At 55.6% G+C, this 19,200-nt stretch overlaps 1 long non-coding RNA gene across 1 annotated transcript in view; it reads left to right on the top strand.

Annotated features, from left to right (window-relative positions):
- Positions 1-309: 309 nt before the first annotated feature.
- The window catches only part of LOC144487595 (uncharacterized), a 32,316-nt gene continuing 13,425 nt past the window's right edge, over positions 310-19,200 (top strand). Inside the window, exons 1-3 of the long non-coding RNA XR_013496438.1 lie at positions 310-412; positions 2,841-2,963; positions 17,934-18,012. This is a non-coding gene — a long non-coding RNA (uncharacterized LOC144487595). The remainder of the gene's footprint in view (positions 413-2,840; positions 2,964-17,933; positions 18,013-19,200) is intronic.

Below are 19,200 nucleotides of genomic sequence, written 5' to 3'. Positions count from 1 at the left end.
GAAGGGGTTTGGGTCCATTGGGATTGTGCACAGTGGGAGTGAACGGGAAGGGGTTTGGGATTGGGATTGTGTACAGTGGGAGTGAACGGGAAGGGGTTTGGGATTGGGATTGTGTACAGTGGGAGTGAACGGGAAGGAGTTTGGGTCCATTGGGATTGTGTACAGTGGGAGTGAACGGGAAGGGGTTTGGGTCCATTGGGATTGTGTACAGTGGGAGTGAGCGGGAAGGGGTTTGGGATTGGGATTGTGTACAGTGGGAGTGAGCGGGAAGGGGATTGGGATTGTATACAGTGGGAGTGAGCGGGAAGGGGTTTGGGAGGTTTTGACTCGCTGACACATTCTTTGACCGATCTCACCTTCCCTCCAGGTTCGGATGGAGGTAACGGCCTCTCACGACTTTTTCAGAGGAAAGGTGAGTCAATTCTTCATTGCTTCACCATTCATTCTCAGGGTGTTTAGAGGTCGGCAGGGTGGTTTGCGCTGTTCCCTCACAGCGCCAGGGACCCGGGTTCAATCCCGGCCTCGGGTCACTGTCTGTGTGGAGTTTGCACATTCTCCCCGTGTCTGCGTGGGTTTCCTCCGGGTGCTCTGGTTTCCTCCCACAGTCTGAAAGACGTGCTGGTGAGGTGGATTGGCCGTGCTAAATTGTCCCGTAGTGTCAGGAGATGAGCAGGGTAAAGGTGTGGGGTTATGGTGATGGGGCCTGTGTGGGATTGTTATCGGTGCCAGCTCTTGGGCCAACTGGCCTCCTTCTGAATTGTTGGGTTTTTACCATTCTTCTGGGTGTCGTTGAGTCGGTCAGCATTTATTACCCATCCCTAATTGCCCCTTGAGAAGGTGGTGGGTGAGTCGCCATCTTGAACCCGCTGTAATCCCATGTGGTGTACAAATGTCAAGGCGGAATGACAGTCGTGGAGTTTTCCCAAACAGAAAGAGACCCATCGGCCCATCATGTCTGTGCTGTCCATCAAACGCCTGTCTATTCTAATCCCTCTGTCCAGCACGTGCTCCGTACTGGGTGCGATGGTGTTTCAAGTGCTCATCTAAACACTTCTGAATCGTTGTGAGAGTTCCTGCCTCTGCCACCCTTTCAGACTGCGAGTTCCACATTCCCAGCACCCTCTGGGTGAAATGGTTTCTCCTCAAATCCCCTCTAAATCTCCTGCCCCTTCCCTTAAATCTCTGCCCCCTGGTTATTGACCCCTTCACTAAGGGGAAAGGTTTCTTCCTATCTCCTCGATCTATGTCCCTCATAATTGTGTACACCTCGATCAGGTCCCCCCTCGGCCTTCTCTGCTCCAAGGAAAACAGCCCCAGCCGAACCAGCCTCTCTTCATAGCTGGAACACTCCAGCCCCGGCACCGTCCTGGTGAATCTCCTCTGCACCCACTCCAGAACAATCACATCCTTCCCACAGTGTGGCTTTATTCTGTATCTAACCCCGTGCTGTACCTGTCCTGGGAGTGTTTGATGGGGACAGTGTAGAGGGAGCTTTACTCTGTATCTAACCCCGTGCTGTCCCTGTCCTGGGAGTGTTTGATGGGGACAGTGTAGAGGGAGCTTTACTCTGTATCTAACCCTGTGCTGTACCTGTCCTGGGAGTGTTTGATGGGGTCAGTGTAGAGGGAGCTTTACTCTGTATCTAACCCCGTGCTGTCCCTGTCCTGGGAGTGTTTGATGGGGACAGTGTAGAGGGAGCTTTACTCTGTATCTAACCCCGTGCTGTACCTGTCCTGGGAGTGTTTGATGGGGGACAGTGTAGAGGGAGCTTTACTCTGTATCTAACCCCGTGCTGTACCTGTCCTGGGAGTGTTTGATGGGGGACAGTGTAGAGGGAGCTTTACTCTGTATCTAACCCCGTGCTGTCCCTGTCCTGGGAGTGTTTGATGGGGACAGTGCAGAAGGAGCTTTACTCTGTATCTAACCCCGTGCTGTACCTGTCCTGGGAGTGTTTGATGGGGACAGTGCAGAGGGAGCTTTTCTCTGTATCTAACCCCGTGCTGTACCTGTCCTGGGAGTGTTTGATGGGGACAGTGTAGAGGGAGCTTTACTCTGTATCTAACCCCGTGCTGTACCTGTCCTGGGAGTGTTTGATGGGGACAGTGTAGAGGGAGCTTTACTCTGTATCTAACCCTGTGCTGTACCTGTCCTGGGAGTGTTTGATGGGGTCAGTGTAGAGGGAGCTTTACTCTGTATCTAACCCCGTGCTGTCCCTGTCCTGGGAGTGTTTGATGGGGACAGTGTAGAGGGAGCTTTACTCTGTATCTAACCCCGTGCTGTACCTGTCCTGGGAGTGTTTGATGGGGGACAGTGTAGAGGGAGCTTTTCTCTGTATCTAACCCCGTGCTGTACCTGTCCTGGGAGTGTTTGATGGGGGACAGTGTAGAGGGAGCTTTACTCTGTATCTAACCCCGTGCTGTCCCTGTCCTGGGAGTGTTTGATGGGGACAGTGCAGAAGGAGCTTTACTCTGTATCTAACCCCGTGCTGTACCTGTCCTGGGAGTGTTTGATGGGGACAGTGCAGAGGGAGCTTTTCTCTGTATCTAACCCCGTGCTGTACCTGTCCTGGGAGTGTTTGATGGGGACAGTGTAGAGGGAGCTTTACTCTGTATCTAACCCCGTGCTGTATCTGTCCTGGGAGTGTTTGATGGGGACAGTGTAGAGGGAGCTTTACTCTGTATCTAACCCCGTGCTGTACCTGTCCTGGGAGTGTTTGATGGGGGACAGTGTAGAGGGAGCTTTACTCTGTATCTAACCCCGTGCTGTACCTGTCCTGGGAGTGTTTGATGGGGGACAGTGTAGAGGGAGCTTTACTCTGATGGATATTTTCTCTGTTTCAGTGTGTGGTGACCCCAGCTCCTCTGAACTCTGTGCTGGAATAGATGTTATGTTGAATCTCACCACGTGCGAGGACCTCGATTGCTGTTACACTGAGTTGATTTGCTTTCGGAAGCATCTCAGTAGTAAGTGAGCCTGCTTCCTCCACCTTCTTATCAGCCCGTGGACTTTCCACAGCCTCATGTTTGGGGGCGGACATTTTGGATGGTAGGAGAGAGGATTCATGTGACTGTCTCACACTCTCCCCACTCCCCGTGGGAGCGAGTCCCACACTCTCCCCACTCCCCGTGGGAGCGAGTCCCACATTCTCCCCACTCCCCGTGGGAGCGAGTCCCACATTCTCCCCACTCCCCGTGGGAGCGAGTCCCACATTCTCCCCACTCCCCGTGGGAGCGAGTCCCACATTCTCCCCACTCCCCGCGGGAGCGAGTCCCACATCCTCCCCACTCCCCGTGGGAGCGAGTCCCACACTCTCCCCACTCCCCGTGGGAGCGAGTCCCACACTCTCCCCACTCCCCGTGGGAGCGAGTCCCACACTCTCCCCACTCCCCGTGGGAGTGAGTCCCACACTCTCCCCACTCCCCGTGGGAGCGAGTCCCACACTCTCCCCACTCCCCGTGGGAGTGAGTCCCACACTCTCCCCACTCCCCCTGGGAGCGAGTCCCACACTCTCCCCACTCCCCGTGGGAGCGAGTCCCACACTCTCCCCACTCCCCGTGGGAGCGAGTCCCACACTCTCCCCACTCCCCGTGGGAGCGAGTCCCACACTCTCCCCACTCCCCCGTGGGAGCGAGTCCCACACTCTCCCCACTCCCCGTGGGAGCGAGTCCCACACTCTCCCCACTCCCCGTGGGAGCGAGTCCCACACTCTCCCCACTCCCCCGTGGTAGCGAGTCCCACACTCTCCCCACTCCCCATGGGAGTGAGTCCCACACTCTCCCCACTCCCCGTGGGAGCGAGTCCCACACTCTCCCCACTCCCCATGGGAGCGAGTCCCACACTCTCCCCACTCCCCGTGGGAGCGAGTCCCACACTCTCCCCACTCCCCGTGGGAGCGAGTCCCACACTCTCCCCACTCCCCGTGGGAGCGAGTCCCACACTCTCCCCACTCCCCGTGGGAGCGAGTCCCACACTCTCCCCACTCCCCGTGGGAGCGAGTCCCACACTCTCCCCACTCCCCGTGGGAGCGAGTCCCACACTCTCCCCACTCCCCCGTAGGAGCGAGTCCCACACTCTCCCCACTCCCCGTGGGAGCGAGTCCCACACTCTCCCCACTCCCCGTGGGAGCGAGTCCCACACTCTCCCCACTCCCCGTGGGAGCGAGTCCCACACTCTCCCCACTCCCCGTGGGAGCGAGTCCCACACTCTCCCCACTCCCCCGTAGGAGCGAGTCCCACACTCTCCCCACTCCCCGTGGGAGCGAGTCCCACACTCTCCCCACTCCCCGTGGGAGCGAGTCCCACACTCTCCCCACTCCCCGTGGGAGCGAGTCCCACACTCTCCCCACTCCCCATGGGAGCGAGTCCCACACTCTCCCCACTCCCCGTGGGAGCGAGTCCCACACTCTCCCCACTCCCCGTGGGAGCGAGTCCCACACTCTCCCCACTCCCCGTGGGAGCGAGTCCCACACTCTCCCCACTCCCCCGTAGGAGTGAGTCCCACACTCTCCCCACTCCCCGTGGGAGCGAGTCCCACACTCTCCCCACTCCCCGTGGGACCGAGTCCCACACTCTCCCCACTCCCCGTGGGAGCGAGTCCCACACTCTCCCCACTCCCCGTGGGAGCGAGTCCCACACTCTCCCCACTCCCCCGTGGTAGCGAGTCCCACATTCTCCCCACTCCCCATGGGAGTGAGTCCCACACTCTCCCCACTCCCCATGGGAGTGAGTCCCACACTCTCCCCACTCCCCATGGGAGTGAGTCCCACACTCTCCCCACTCCCCGTGGTAGCGAGTCCCACACTCTCCCCACTCCCCGTGGGAGTGAGTCCCACACTCTCCCCACTCCCCGTGGGAGCGAGTCCCACATTCTCCCCACTCCCCGTGGGAGCGAGTCCCACACTCTCCCCACTCCCCGTGGGAGCGAGTCCCACATTCTCCCCACTCCCCGCGAGAGCGAGTCCCACATTCTCCCCACTCCCCGTGGTAGCGAGTCCCACACTCTCCCCATTCCCCATGGGAGCGAGTCCCACATTCTCCCCACTCCCCGTGGGAGTGAGTCCCACACTCTCCCCTACTCCCCTTGGGAACTGTGCACGGTGCTCCGAGTGTGGTCTAACAGAGGGATACAGAGACTATGGCCACGGTTTTACCATCGCGTTGCTCCCAATTTTGGGTGCGACACGGTGGGAAATTCGGACGCAAAGCGCTGAGCGCGATTGGTGCCAATTTATGAGCACCGTATTTCCGACACAGTCAGTGTCTTGCCGGAAATGGGCGGGAGACTGGTTAATTAATTGAAATTCATTTAAAGAAGCATTTACATACCATTAGGCAGCCTGGCGCTCAGTCCATCGGATCTGTCCCCCTTAATAACCTCGCCGGGAATGTTCTCTCCGGCGAGGAGTTGATATCCCCATGAATGGTGAGCTGTTGACTTGCCGGTGGAACCAGAGGCCATTGAGGGCCCTGGCGAGCCAAGGGCAAGGGGGAGCGCTCCTGGGGCAGTGCCAGATTGGCAGTGCCACCCTGGCACCTGGACAATGCCCACTGGGCCGTGCCAGTGGGCGAAGGTAATGGGAGAGGGGCCAGTGGGGGGAGGAGCCAGTGAGGGGAGGGGCCAGTTAGGGGAGGGGCCAGTGGGGGAGGGGCCAGTGGGGGAGGGGCCAGTGAGGGGAGGGGCCAGCGGGGGGAGGGGCCAGCGGGGGAGGGGCCAGTGGGGGAGGGGGCAGTGGGGGGAGGGGCCAGCGGGGGAGGGGCCAGCAGCGGAGGGGCCAGTGGGGGGAGGGGCCAGTGGATGCTCTCTGTCTCGTCTGCCAGACCCCTGCTCCTGCTAAAGCGCGTGTGCACTGCCTCCCTCTGCAGGCTTTCAGGCACGTTAAGCCCTGTCCACAGGCTTCTGCAGCGAGCAACAGGCTGACTGACATTGTTGCAAGCAGAGTGTGTATGGGGGCGGTGGGGGAACTGAAAACACGCCCAAGAGAACATAAGAACATAAGAACTCAGAGCAGGAGTGGGCCATCCGGTCCCTCGAGCCTGCCCTGCCATTCAATAAGATCATGGCTGATCGTTCCGTGGACTCAGCTCCACTTACCCACCCGCTCCCCATAACCCTTAATTCCTTTACTGTTCAAAAATGTATCTATCCTTGCCTTAAAAACATTCAATGAGGTAGCCTCAACTGCTTCTCTGGGCAGGGAACTCCACAGATTCACAACCCTTTGTGTGAAGAAGTTCCTCCTCAACTCAGTCCTAAATCTGCTTCCTCTTATTTTGAGGCCATGCCCCCTAGTTCTAGTTTCACCTGCCAGTGGAAACAACTTCCCTGCTTCTATCTTATCTATTCCCTTCATAATCTTATATGTTTCGATAAAATCTCCCCTCATTCTTCTGAATTCCAATGAGTATAGCCCCAGACTGCTCGGTCTCTCCTCATAAGCCAACCCTCTCAACTCCAGAATCAACCGAGTGAATCTCCTCTGCACCCCCTCCAGTGCCAGTATATCCTTTCTCAAGTAAGGAGACCAAAACTGTACACAGTACTCCAGGTGTGGCCTCACCAGCACCTTATACAGCTGCAACATAACCTCGCTGTTTTTAAACTCCATCCCTCCAGCAATGAAGGACAAAATTCCATTTGCCTTCTTAATTACCTGCTGCACCTGTAAACCAACTCCTACAAAGAACAAAGAAAATTACAGCACAGGAACAGGCCCTTCGGCCCTCCAAGCCCGCACCGACCATGCTGCCCGACTGAACTAAAACCCCCTCCCCTTCTGGGGACCATATCCCTCCATTCCCATCCTATTCATGTATTTTTCAAAACGCCCCTTAAAACTCACTATCATATTTGCTTCCAATACCTCCCCCGGCAACAAATTCCAGGCACCCACCACCCTCTGTGTAAAAAATCTGCCTCGTACATCTCCTTTAAACTTTGACCCTCGCACCTTAAACCTGTGCCCCCAGTAATTGACTCTTCCACCCTGGGAAAAAGCTTCTGACTATCCACTCTGTCCATGCCCCTCATAATCTTGTAGACTTCTATCAGGTCTCCCCTCAACCTCCGTCGCTCCAGTGAGAACAAACCAAGTTTCTCCAACCTCGCCTCATAGCTAATGCCCTCCATACCAGGCAACATCCTGGTAAATCTTTTCTGTACCCTCTCCAAAGCCTCCACATCCTTCTGGTAGTGTGGCGACCAGAATTGAACACTATATTCCAAGTGCGGCCTAACTAAGGTTCTATAAAGCTGCAACATGACTTGCCAATTTTTATACTCAATGCCCCGGCCGATGAAGGCAAGCATGCCGTATGCCTTCTTGACTACCTTCTCCACCTGCATTGCCACTCTCAGTGACCTGTGTACCTGTACACCCAGATCCCTTTGCCTATCAATACTCTTAAGGGTTCTGCCATTTACTGTATATTTCCTATCTGTATTAGACCTTCCAAAATACATTACCAAACATTTGTCCGGATTAAACTCCATCTGCCATCTCTCCGCCCAAGTCTCCAACTGATCTATATCCTGCTGTATCCTCTGATGGTCCTCATCGCTATCCGCAAATCCACCAACCTTTGTGTCGTCCGCAAACTTACTAATCAAACCAGTTACATTTTCCTCCAAATCATTTATAAGAATATAAGAACTAGGAGCAGGAGTGGGCCATCTGGCCCCTCGAGCCTGCTCCGCCATTCAATAAGATCATGGCTGATCTTTTCGTGGACTCAGCTCCACTTACCCGCCCACTCACCATACCCTTAATTCCTTTACTGTTCAAAAATTTATCTATCCTTGCCTTAAAAACATTCAATGAGGCAGCCTCAACTGCTTCACAGGGCAGGGAACTCCACAGATTCACAACCCTTTGTGTGAAGAAGTTCCTCCTCAACTCAGTCCTAAATCGGCTTCTCCTTATTTTGAGGTTATGTCCCCCTAGTTCTAGTTTCACCCGCCAGTGGAAACAACTTCCCTGCTTCTATCTTATCTATTCCCTTCATAATCTTACATGTTTCTATAAGATCTCCCCTCATTCTTCTGAACTCCAATGAGTATAGCCCAGTCAACTCAGTCTCTCCTCATAAGCCAACCCTCTCAACTCCGGAATCAACTGAATGAATCTCCTCTGCACCCCCTCCAGTGCCAGTATATCCTTTCTCAAGTAAGGAGACCAAAACTGTACACAGTACTCCAGGTGTGGCCTCACCAGCACCTTATACAGCTGCAACATAACCTCGCTATTTTTAAACTCCATCCCTCGAGCAATGAAGGACAAAATTCCATTTGCCTTCTTAATTACCTGCTGCACCTGCAAACCAACTCCTTGAGATTCCTGCACAAGGACACCCAGGTCCCTCTGCACAGCAGAATGCTGCAATTTTTTACCATTTAAATAAAAGTCCATTTTGCTGTTATTCCTACCAAAATGGATGGCCTCACATTTACCAACATTGTACTCCCTCTGCCAGACCCTCGCCCACTCACTTAGATTATCTATATCCCTTTGCAGACTTTCAGTATCCTCTGGACACTTTGCTCTGCCACTCATCTTAGTGTCATCTGTGAATTTTGACACCACACTTGGTCCCCAACTCCAAATCATCTGTGTAAATCGTAAACAATTGCGGTCCCAACACTGATCCCTGAGGCACACCACTAGTCACTGATCGCCAACCAGAAAAACACCCATTTCCCCCCACTCTTTGCTTTCTGTTCGTTAACCAATCCTCTATCCATGCTAATACATTACCCGTAACACCGTGCATCTTATATATATTACAAACAGCAAAGGTCCCAGCACTGATCCCTGAGGAACACCACTTTTCACAGCCCTCCATTCAGAAACACACCCTTCCACTGCTACCCTCTGTCTTCTTTGACCGAACCAGTTTTGTCTCCACGTTGCCAGCTCACTTCTGATCCCATGCGACTTCACCTTCTGCACCAGTCTGCCATGAGGGACCTTGTTAAAGGCCTTACTGAAGTCCATGTAAACAACATCCACTGCCCTACCCTCATCTATCATCTTCGTCACTTCCTCAAAAAACTCGATCAAGTCAGTGAGACATGACCTCCCCTTCACAAAACCATGTTGCCTCTCGCTAATACGTCCACTTATTTCCAAGTGGGAATAAATCCTGTCTCGAAGAATCCTATCCAATAATTTCCCTACCACTGATGTAAGGCTCGCCGGCCTGTAATTACCTGGATTATCCTCGTTACCCTTCTTAAACAAAGGAACAACATTGGCTATTCTCCAATCCTCTGGGACCTCCCCTGCAGCCAGTGAGGATACAAAGATTTCTCTCAAGGCCCCAGCAATTTCCTCCCTTGCTTCTCTCAGTATCCTGGGGTATATCCCATCAGGCCCTGGGGACTTGTCTCCCTTAATGTTTCTCAAGAACCCCAATACCACCTCCTTTTTGATCTCAACATGACTCAAACTATTTACACATCCTTTCCCAGACTCATCATCCACCAAGTCCTTCTCTTTAGTGAATACTGACGCAAAGTACTCATTTAATACCTCGCCCATTTTCTCTGGCTCCACGCATAGATTCCCTCCCCTGTCCTTGAGTGGGCCAACCCTCTCCCTGGCTCCCCTCTTGCTCTTTATATATGTATAAAAAGCCTTGGGATTTTCCTTAATTCTGCTGGCCAATGACTTTTTGTGACCCCTTTTAGCCTCCTTACTCTTTGCTGAAGTTTCTTTCTACTTTCTTGTGATTCTTGCACAGGGAAAGCCAGGTCCTCTGCACGGCAGCATGCTGCAACTTTATACCATTTAAAAAGGCAGATTTGAAACTCCCCCAGTTTCCCGCCCACCCAGCACTCTGACTGAAAATGGTAAAATAACTTCTAACTGCACGGTGCTCCCAGTGTGGTCTAACCGAGGGATACGGAGACTGGAACTGTGCACGGTGCTCCCAGTGTGGTCTAACCGAGGGATACGGAGACCAGAACTGTGCACGGTGCTCTGAGAGTGGCCTAACCGAGGGATACGGAGACTGGAACTGTGCACGGTGCTCCCAGTGTGGTCTAACCGAGGGATACGGAGACTGGAACTGTGCACGGTGCTCCCAGTGTGGTCTAACCGAGGGATACGGAGACCAGAACTGTGCACGGTGCTCCCAGTGTGGTCTAACCGAGGGATACGGAGACTGGAACTGCGCACGGTGCTCCCAGTGTGGTCTAACCTAGGGATACGGAGACTGGAACTGTGCACGGTGCTCCCAGTGTGGGTCTAACCGAGGGATAGAGAGACTGGAACTGTTCACGGTGCTCCCAGTGTGGTCTAACCGAGGGACACGGAGACCGGAACTGTGCACGGTGCTCCCAGTGTGGTCTAACCGAGTGATACGGAGACCGGAACTGTGCACGGTGCTCCCAGTGTGGTCTAACCGAGGGATAGGGAGACTGGAACTGTGCACGGTGCTCCCAGTGTGGACTAACCGAGGGATACAGAGACTGGAACTGTGCACGGTGCTCCGAGTGTGGTCTAACCGAGGGATACGGAGACCAGAACTGTGCACGGTGCTCCCAGTGTGGTCTAACCGAGGGATACGGAGACTGGAACTGTGCATGGTGCTCCCAGTGTGGTCTAACCGAGGGATACGGAGACCGGAACTGTGCACGGTGCTCCCAGTGTGGTCTAACCGAGGGATACGGAGACCGGAACTGTGCACGGTGCTCCCAGTGTGGTCTAACCGAGGGATACAGAGACCGGAACTGTGCAGGGTGCTCCCAGTGTGGTCTAACCGAGGGATAGGGAGACCGGAACTGTGCACTGTGCTCCCAGTGTGGTCTAACCGAGGGATACGGAGACTGGAACTGTGCACGGTGCTCCCAGTGTGGTCTAACCGAAGTATAGGGAGACTGGAACTGTGCACGGTGCTCCCAGTGTGGTCTAACCGAGGGATACGGAGACCGGAACTGTGCACGGTGCTCCCAGTGTGGGTCTAACCGAGGGATACGGAGACCGGAACTGTGCACAGTGCTCCCAGTGTGGGTCTAACCGAGGGATACGGAGACCGGAACTGTGCACGGTGCTCCCAGTGTGGGTCTAACCGAGGGATACGGAGACCGGAACTGTGCACGGTGCTCCCAGTGTGGTCTAACCGAGGGATACGGTGACTGGAACTGTGCACGGTGCTCCCAGTGTGGACTAACCGAGGGATATGGAGACTGGAACTGTGCACGGTGCTCCCAGTGTGGTCTAACCGAGGTATAGGGAGACTGGAACTGTGCACGGTGCTCCCAGTGTGGTCTAACCGAGGGATACGGAGACTGGAACTGTGCACGGTGCTCCCAGTGTGGGTCTAACCGAGGGATATGGAGACCGGAACTGTGCAGGGTGCTCCCAGTGTGGTCTAACCGAGGGATATGGAGACTGGAACTGTGCACGGTGCTCCCAGTGAGGTCTAACCGAAGGATAGGGAGACCGGAACTGTGCACGGTGCTCCCAGTGAGGTCTAACCGAGGGATACGGAGACCGGAACTGTGCACGGTGCTCCCAGTGAGGTCTAACCGAGGGATACAGAGACTGGAACTGTGCACGGTGCTCCCAGTGTGGTCTAACCGAGGGATACGGAGACTGGAACTGTGCACGGTGCTCCCAGTGTGGGTCTAACCAAGGGATACGGAGACTGGAACTGTGCAGGGTGCTCCCAGTGTGGTCTAACCAAGGGATACGGAGACCGGAACTGTGCACGGTGCTCCCAGTGTGGTCTAACCGAGGGTTAGGGAGACTGGAACTGTGCATGGTGCTCCCAGTGTGGTCTAACCGAGGGATACGGAGACTGGAACTGTGCACGGTGCTCCCAGTGTGGTCTAACCGAGGGATAGGGAGACTGGAACTGTGCACGGTGCTCCCAGTGTGGTCTAACCGAGGGATAGGGAGACTGGAACTGTGCACGGTGCTCCCAGTGTGGTCTAACCGAGGGATACGGAGACCGGAACTGTGCACGGTGCTCCCAGTGTGGTCTAACCGAGGGTTACGGAGACTGGAACTGTGCACGGTGCTCCCAGTGTGGGTCTAACCGAGGGATAGGGAGACCGGAACTGTGCACGGTGCTCCCAGTGTGGTCTAACCGAGGGATATGGAGACTGGAACTGTGCACGGTGCTCCCAGTGTGGTCTAACCGAGGGATACGGAGACCGGAACTGTGCACGGTGCTCCCAGTGTGGTCTAACCGAGGGATACGGAGACTGGAACTGTGCACGGTGCTCCCAGTGTGGTCTAACCGAGGGATACGGAGACTGGAACTGTGCACAGTGCTCCCAGTGTGGTCTAACCGAGGGATACGGAGACCGGAACTGTGCACGGTGCTCCCAGTGTGGGTCTACCGAGGGATACGGAGACTGGAACTGTGCACGGTGCTCCCAGTGTGGTCTAACCGAGGGATACGGAGACTGGAACTGTGCACGGTGCTCCCAGTGTGGGTCTAACCGAGGGATACGGAGACTGGAACTGTGCACGGTGCTCCCAGTGTGGTCTAACCGAGGGATACGGAGACTGGAACTGTGCACGGTGCTCCCAGTGTTGGTCTAACCGAGGGATACGGAGACTGGAACTGTGCACGGTGCTCCCAGTGTGGTCTAACCGAGGGATACGGAGACCAGAACTGTGCACGGTGCTCTGAGAGTGGCCTAACCGAGGGATACGGAGACTGGAACTGTGCACGGTGCTCCCAGTGTGGTCTAACCGAGGGATACGGAGACCAGAACTGTGCACGGTGCTCCCAGTGTGGTCTAACCGAGGGATACGGAGACTGGAACTGCGCACGGTGCTCCCAGTGTGGTCTAACCTAGGGATACGGAGACTGGAACTGTGCACGGTGCTCCCAGTGTTGGTCTAACCGAGGGATACAGAGACTGGAACTGTTCACGGTGCTCCCAGTGTGGTCTAACCGAGGGACACGGAGACCGGAACTGTGCACGGTGCTCCCAGTGTGGTCTAACCGAGTGATACGGAGACCGGAACTGTGCACGGTGCTCCCAGTGTGGTCTAACCGAGGGATAGGGAGACTGGAACTGTGCACGGTGCTCCCAGTGTGGACTAACCGAGGGATACAGAGACTGGAACTGTGCACGGTGCTCCGAGTGTGGTCTAACCGAGGGATACGGAGACCAGAACTGTGCACGGTGCTCCCAGTGTGGTCTAACCGAGGGATACGGAGACCGGAACTGTGCACGGTGCTCCCAGTGTGGTCTAACCGAGGGATACGGAGACCGGAACTGTGCAGGGTGCTCCCAGTGTGGTCTAACCGAGGGATAGGGAGACCGGAACTGTGCACGGTGCTCCCAGTGTGGTCTAACCGAGGGATACGGAGACTGGAACTGTGCACGGTGCTCCCAGTGTGGTCTAACCGAGGGATACGGAGACTGGAACTGTGCACGGTGCTCCCAGTGTGGGTCTAACCAAGGGATACGGAGACTGGAACTGTGCAGGGTGCTCCCAGTGTGGTCTAACCAAGGGATACGGAGACCGGAACTGTGCACGTTGCTCCCAGTGTGGTCTAACCGAGGGTTAGGGAGACTGGAACTGTGCATGGTGCTCCCAGTGTGGTCTAACCGAGGGATACGGAGACTGGAACTGTGCACGGTGCTCCCAGTGTGGTCTAACCGAGGGATAGGGAGACTGGAACTGTGCACGGTGCTCCCAGTGTGGTCTAACCGAGGGATAGGGAGACTGGAACTGTGCACGGTGCTCCCAGTGTGGTCTAACCGAGGGATACGGAGACCGGAACTGTGCACGGTGCTCCCAGTGTGGTCTAACCGAGGGTTACGGAGACTGGAACTGTGCACGGTGCTCCCAGTGTGGGTCTAACCGAGGGATAGGGAGACCGGAACTGTGCACGGTGCTCCCAGTGTGGTCTAACCGAGGGATATGGAGACTGGAACTGTGCACGGTGCTCCCAGTGTGGTCTAACCGAGGGATACGGAGACCGGAACTGTGCACGGTGCTCCCAGTGTGGTCTAACCGAGGGATACGGAGACTGGAACTGTGCACGGTGCTCCCAGTGTGGTCTAACCGAGGGATACGGAGACTGGAACTGTGCACAGTGCTCCCAGTGTGGTCTAACCGAGGGATACGGAGACCGGAACTGTGCACGGTGCTCCCAGTGTGGGTCTACCGAGGGATACGGAGACTGGAACTGTGCACGGTGCTCCCAGTGTGGTCTAACCGAGGGATACGGAGACTGGAACTGTGCACGGTGCTCCCAGTGTGGGTCTAACCGAGGGATACGGAGACTGGAACTGTGCACGGTGCTCCCAGTGTGGTCTAACCGAGGGATACGGAGACTGGAACTGTGCACGGTGCTCCCAGTGTGGCTCTAACCGAGGGATACGGAGACTGGAACTGTGCACGGTGCTCCCAGTGTGGTCTAACCGAGGGATACGGAGACCAGAACTGTGCACGGTGCTCTGAGAGTGGCCTAACCGAGGGATACGGAGACTGGAACTGTGCACGGTGCTCCCAGTGTGGTCTAACCGAGGGATACGGAGACTGGAACTGTGCACGGTGCTCCCAGTGTGGTCTAACCGAGGGATACGGAGACCAGAACTGTGCACGGTGCTCCCAGTGTGGTCTAACCGAGGGATACGGAGACTGGAACTGCGCACGGTGCTCCCAGTGTGGTCTAACCTAGGGATACGGAGACTGGAACTGTGCACGGTGCTCCCAGTGTGGGTCTAACCGAGGGATACAGAGACTGGAACTGTTCACGGTGCTCCCAGTGTGGTCTAACCGAGGGACACGGAGACCGGAACTGTGCACGGTGCTCCCAGTGTGGTCTAACCGAGTGATACGGAGACCGGAACTGTGCACGGTGCTCCCAGTGTGGTCTAACCGAGGGATAGGGAGACTGGAACTGTGCACGGTGCTCCCAGTGTGGACTAACCGAGGGATACAGAGACTGGAACTGTGCACGGTGCTCCGAGTGTGGTCTAACCGAGGGATACGGAGACCAGAACTGTGCACGGTGCTCCCAGTGTGGTCTAACCGAGGGATACGGAGACCGGAACTGTGCACGGTGCTCCCAGTGTGGTCTAACCGAGGGATACGGAGACCGGAACTGTGCACGGTGCTCCCAGTGTGGTCTAACCGAGGGATACAGAGACCGGAACTGTGCAGGGTGCTCCCAGTGTGGTCTAACCGAGGGATAGGGAGACCGGAACTGTGCACGGTGCTCCCAGTGTGGTCTAACCGAGGGATACGGAGACTGGAACTGTGCACGGTGCTCCCAGTGTGGGTCTAACCGAGGGATACAGAGACTGGAACTGTTCACGGTGCTCCCAGTGTGGTCTAACCGAGGGACACGGAGACCGGAACTGTGCAGGGTGCTCCCAGTGTGGTCTAACCGAGTGATACGGAGACCGGAACTGTGCACGGTGCTCCCAGTGTGGTCTAACCGAGGGATAGGGAGACTGGAACTGTGCACGGTGCTCCCAGTGTGGACTAACCGAGGGATACAGAGACTGGAACTGTGCACGGTGCTCCGAGTGTGGTCTAACCGAGGGATACGGAGACCAGAACTGTGCACGGTGCTCCCAGTGTGGTCTAACCGAGGGATACGGAGACCGGAACTGTGCACGGTGCTCCCAGTGTGGTCTAACCGAGGGATACGGAGACCGGAACTGTGCACGGTGTTCCCAGTGTGGTCTAACCGAGGGATACAGAGACCGGAACTGTGCAGGGTGCTCCCAGTGTGGTCTAACCGAGGGATAGGGAGACCGGAACTGTGCACGGTGCTCCCAGTGTGGTCTAACCGAGGGATACGGAGACTGGACCTGTGCACGGTGCTCCCAGTGTGGTCTAACCGAGGGATACGGAGACCGGAACTGTGCACGGTGCTCCCAGTGTGGGTCTAACCGAGGGATACGGAGACCGGAACTGTGCACGGTGCTCCCAGTGTGGGTCTAACCGAGGGATACGGAGACCGGAACTGTGCACGGTGCTCCCAGTGTGGTCTAACCGAGGGATACGGTGACTGGAACTGTGCACGGTGCTCCCAGTGTGGACTAACCGAGGGATATGGAGACTGGAACTGTGCACGGTGCTCCCAGTGTGGTCTAACCGAGGTATAGGGAGACTGGAACTGTGCACGGTGCTCCCAGTGTGGTCTAACCGAGGGATACGGAGACTGGAACTGTGCACGGTGCTCCCAGTGTGGGTCTAACCGAGGGATATGGAGACCGGAACTGTGCAGGGTGCTCCCAGTGTGGTCTAACCGAGGGATATGGAGACTGGAACTGTGCACGGTGCTCCCAGTGAGGTCTAACCGAGGGATAGGGAGACCGGAACTGTGCACGGTGCTCCCAGTGAGGTCTAACCGAGGGATACGGAGACCGGAACTGTGCACGGTGCTCCCAGTGAGGTCTAACCGAGGGATACAGAGACTGGAACTGTGCACGGTGCTCCCAGTGTGGTCTAACCGAGGGATACGGAGACTGGAACTGTGCACGGTGCTCCCAGTGTGGGTCTAACCAAGGGATACGGAGACTGGAACTGTGCAGGGTGCTCCCAGTGTGGTCTAACCAAGGGATACGGAGACCGGAACTGTGCACGGTGCTCCCAGTGTGGTCTAACCGAGGGTTAGGGAGACTGGAACTGTGCATGGTGCTCCCAGTGTGGTCTAACCGAGGGATACGGAGACTGGAACTGTGCACGGTGCTCCCAGTGTGGTCTAACCGAGGGATAGGGAGACTGGAACTGTGCACGGTGCTCCCAGTGTGGTCTAACCGAGGGATAGGGAGACTGGAACTGTGCACAGTGCTCCCAGTGTGGTCTAACCGAGGGATACGGAGACCGGAACTGTGCACGGTGCTCCCAGTGTGGTCTAACCGAGGGATACGGAGACTGGAACTGTGCACGGTGCTCCCAGTGTGGGTCTAACCGAGGGATAGGGAGACCGGAACTGTGCACGGTGCTCCCAGTGTGGTCTAACCGAGGGATATGGAGACTGGAACTGTGCACGGTGCTCCCAGTGTGGTCTAACCGAGGAATACGGAGACCGGAACTGTGCACGGTGCTCCCAGTGTGGTCTAACCGAGGGATACGGAGACTGGAACTGTGCACGGTGCTCCCAGTGTGGTCTAACCGAGGGATACGGAGACTGGAACTGTGCACAGTGCTCCCAGTGTGGTCTAACCGAGGGATACGGAGACCGGAACTGTGCACGGTGCTCCCAGTGTGGGTCTACCGAGGGATACGGAGACTGGAACTGTGCACGGTGCTCCCAGTGTGGTCTAACCGAGGGATACGGAGACTGGAACTGTGCACGGTGCTCCCAGTGTGGGTCTAACCGAGGGATACGGAGACTGGAACTGTGCACGGTGCTCCCAGTGTGGGTCTAACCGAGGGATACGGAGACTGGAACTGTGCACGGTGCTCCCAGTGTGGTCTAACCGAGGGATACGGAGACTGGAACTGTGCACGGTGCTCCCAGTGTGGGTCTAACCGAGGGATACGGAGACTGGAACTGTGCACGGTGCTCCCAGTGTGATCTAACCGAGGGATACGGAGACTGGAACTGTGCATGGTGCTCCCAGTGTGATCTAACCGAGGGATACGGAGACTGGAACAGTGCACGGTGCTCCCAGTGTGGTCTAACCGAGGGATACGGAGACCGGAACTGTGCACGGTGCTCCCAGTGTGGTCTAACCGAGGGATACGGAGACTGGAACTGTGCACGGTGCTCCCAGTGTGGTCTAACCGAGGGATACAGAGACTGGAACTGTGCATGGTGCTCCCAGTGTGGTCTAACCGAGGGATACGGAGACTGGAACTGTGCACGGTGCTCCCAGTGTGGGTCTAACTCACTGGATCTCTGTCTCTGCTTCTTTTCCTCTGAAAGTTATCGATGATGTGAGGATGTTATTCTGATTGGAGCTCTGGCTAACCTGTGCTTTAATTAATTGCCTCGCTTCAGATACTGGAGAACAAGTGGCCTATTTCATTCTGGGAGCTGTCGTCGTGGGGTTAATTGTAACCATCGTCATTCTGCTGTGGTGAGTTACCCACCTGGAGAGAGAGTGAGCGACAGAGAGGGAGAGAGAGAGAGAGAGACAGAGAGAGAGACAGAGAGAGAGACAGAGAGTGAGAGACAGAGAGAGAGACAGAGAGAGAGACAGAGAGTGAGAGACAGAGAGAGTGAGACACAGAGAGAGAGAGAGACAGAGAGAGAGAAAGACAGAGAGAGAGACAGACAGAGAGAGAGACAGAGTGAGAGACAGAAAGAGAGGGAGACAGAGAGAGTGAGAGAGAGAGAGACAGAAGGAGTGAGAGGCAGAGAGAGTTAGAGTGAGAGAGACAGAGCGAGAGAGACAGAACGAGGGAGACAGACAGAGAGAGAGAGAGAGACAGATAGGGAGAGACAAAAAGAGACAGAGGGACAGAGGGAGACAGAGACAGAGGCAGAGACAGAGTGAGAGGCAGAGAGAGAGAGAGACAGAGAGAGAGGGAGACAGAGAGAGAGAGAGACAGAGAGAGAGGGAGACAGAGAGAGAGAGAGACAGAGAGAGAGGGAGACAGAGGCAGAGGCAGAGACAGAGAGAGAGAGGTCCCCAAGCAGAGATATTTGAATCATCGATAATCGCAGGTGAGGTGCCTGAAGATTGGAGGATGGCAAATGTTGTGCCTTTGTTTAAAAAGGGCTGCAGGGAAAAGCCTGGGAACTACAGGCCAGTGAGCCTCACATCTGTGGTGGGTAAATTGTTAGAAGGTATTTTGAGAGACAGGATCTACAGGCATTTAGAGACACAGGGACTGATTAGGGACAGTCAGCATGGCTTTGTGAGTGGAAAATCATGTCTCACAAATTTGATTGAGTTTTTTGAAGGGGTAACCAAGAAGGTGGATGAGGGCAGTGCAGTTGATGTTGTCTACATGGACTTTAGCAAGGCCTTTGACAAGGTACCGCATGGTAGGTTGTTGCATAAGGTTAAATCTCACGGGATCCAGGGTGAGGTAGCAAAATGGATACAAAATTGGCTTCTTGACAGAAGCCAGAGGGTGGTTGTAGAGGGTTGCTTTTCAAACTGGAGGCCTGTGACCAGCGGTGTGCCTCAGGGATCAGTGCTGAGTCCACTGTTGTTTGTCATTTATATTAATGATTTGGATGAGAATATAGGAGGCATGGTTAGTAAGTTTGCAGATGACACCAAGATTGGTGGCATAATGGACAGTGAAGAACGTTA

The sequence above is a fragment of the Mustelus asterias genome, unplaced genomic scaffold (genome assembly GCF_964213995.1).
Source record: "Mustelus asterias unplaced genomic scaffold, sMusAst1.hap1.1 HAP1_SCAFFOLD_909, whole genome shotgun sequence".
Taxonomy (NCBI): domain Eukaryota; kingdom Metazoa; phylum Chordata; class Chondrichthyes; order Carcharhiniformes; family Triakidae; genus Mustelus; species Mustelus asterias.
This window is presented reverse-complemented; position numbering and strand designations above follow the sequence as displayed.